The following is a 2,362-nucleotide window of genomic DNA, read 5'->3' as shown; positions in this document are numbered from 1 at the left end:
TTCCAGAGACATTCATGAGCGGCCATTCACTGCAGCACCAAGGACACTGAATCCATCAATAAAGGGCTTCAAATGCCAATATGAGATATATTATATATATATGGATATTGTATATGAGTGAAGGAAGGTCCTTCCGTACAGCAACTGGGGTCGCCATCTTGGAACATGGGCGTCCATCTTGGTCAACGTACATCAGGTCAACCAATGGGTTTGTAGCGTGGTCTTTTCCCTTAACACAACAACCGAACCGCAAAGACACGTCTTTTTAGTCTTCTTGACCCACAATGTAGTACGTCTGCAAGAATATAACCGGGAAGATGTGGAGACTATTTCTCAGGTGGCAGGAAATCCCAATGAAATCTCCTAATTTCAATGGAGAGAATAGGATTGTTCTACCAATGCGACCGCATGCGAGATTTTTGCACTAAGTCTCCCATCGCGAATTGTCTTTTGAACATGGCGCAGCGTTGAAAAGGCTGAGAAATGAGTGACACAAATACTCATCTGTTTCTCTTGGGAAGAAAATTAGCGAGGGATTCCATCTCAGGAACAGTAGGAAGGCTCCGTTGTTTTCCCCCAATGTTTGAACGTAACCTTCGCTTACTGTGAAAAACAAACGTATAATGTAACATAAAGAAACGCTTTCGGGAAATTGAAATGGGCAGGTTGTCATTTGGGAGCGTTTTGCCCCAGCCCCGTTTATATTGCAGGGGAAAAGTAGAAATCTGATGATGCCAAGGGTGCGTCCCTTTCAATCCATTCGTTGGAAAGGTGCAAACCATTTGCGCTAGTTGTATTTTGTGGGATTGCATTAGCAAAAATCATATGGATGTATGTAACAAGTTAATTGGAGGTGGCAAGACGTGTGTCGAACTCTGCCGGTCTCCGAGTCACAGAGAACATTACCTAAAATCAAAGCAAAGGTAAGAGGGAAAGTGTCTTTGGGACCCAAGTTCCCAGAATCCCCCCAGGCATGGATTGCGCATCCACAACTGTAATGCCCACCGCTCAGCCTTTCATTGCTGAAGAAGGATGGATGTTCTCAGCAACCATGCGGCTGTCTGACCAGTTTGTATGGAAACGTGAGCATTTTTAATTCGGTCTTGGATGGGCCATTAAGACAATTAGCTTTACCGGGGAAGTGGGAAAGTGCCAAATGGGTCAAACTGTGCCTGCATTTCCCCCTGCCTATCCTTGGAGCAATGGGTATGACAGCTGTCACTCCAAGCACCCTGGCATTGCTATTAGACCAGTGTTAAAAAATAACATCCCATCAGTTGGCATCACATATTAGGACCTCACCAAGGCAGAAATATACCCCAACATGGGCTTGGGTTGCCCCCAATATGCTCTTCCCACGCCTTCCTACTAAAATGCTTGTGCATTGCCCAAATGTGTATTTATGAAAAGCAGCTGTATGTGTGTATGTTGCCAATCGAAAGGGCGTCCACGTCGCCGTGGCAAGTATGCCAGTCAAAACGTGGCGCCCGGACGCATCTGTAAAGCCATATACCTTGAATACAGAATTACTGTGAAACCAAAGAACAGTGTCGGCTGTGTTTCTTGTCTGGTTGACTGTGGCGCTTTGAACTCACTTTGCAGCAGTCTAAGGAAGCGGGGGACAAAAGCGGGAATGTGGGAGAAGAGAGAGAACAACAGGACATTAAAAAGCAGCCGAAAACACAAAGGAGAGGAGGAATTGGGACTGTCATGCCAAATTGGGACAGTTGGATGGCATGCAACGTCCCTCATTGTTGGCAAGGCGGATGGGAGTTGCACTCTGACAGCAGGGAAGCCGTGGGGTCACCCTGACCAGCCTTAAGACCAGGGTCTGGCAAAGTGGCTTGTCTTGTATGACAAGAATCTGCCATCATAGGTACCTATAGGAAGATTTCAGAGTCACTAAAGCCTCTCCAAGCTCTGTTTTCAAAAAGATGGGACGATACTCTCCTAGATATCTTCACACTCCACCAAATGCTCTGAGGAAGTAGACTGAAGTTTAGGAAAGCTCCTGCTGCCAACTCCTTCCTCAGTGCGCTCAAAGGTGCTGCAAGACATCTCTTTACATACGGATTCTATAAACAAGATGGCTGTATCTATGAATATGTATTAGTATTACCTATTCTCACCAAATACACCCGAGAGAGTAGACTTGAGTCTAGGAAAGCTCACATTGCCAACTCCTTTCTTTCAGTGAGTCTCAAAGGGCCTGCAAGACCTCTCTCCATACTGTTTCTACAGACTAACATGGCTATATCTTTGAATATGTATTACCTATTCTCACCAAATGCATCTGAGAAAGTAGACTTGAGTCTAGGAAAGCTCACATTGCCAACTCCTTTCTTTCAGTGAGTCTCAAAGG

The 2,362-nt window shown here is 45.5% G+C and overlaps 1 protein-coding gene across 1 annotated transcript in view; it reads left to right on the top strand.

Moving 5' to 3' along the window:
- SHPK (sedoheptulokinase) overlaps positions 1–2,362 on the top strand; it is a 938,822-nt gene that overhangs the window by 911,077 nt on the left and 25,383 nt on the right. The window lies entirely within an intron of this gene.

The sequence above is a fragment of the Sceloporus undulatus genome, chromosome 11 (assembly GCF_019175285.1).
Source record: "Sceloporus undulatus isolate JIND9_A2432 ecotype Alabama chromosome 11, SceUnd_v1.1, whole genome shotgun sequence".
In the NCBI taxonomy this organism is placed as follows: Eukaryota; Metazoa; Chordata; class Lepidosauria; order Squamata; family Phrynosomatidae; genus Sceloporus; species Sceloporus undulatus.
Note: the sequence above shows the minus strand (reverse complement) of the source record. Positions and strands in the feature narration are given on the sequence as shown.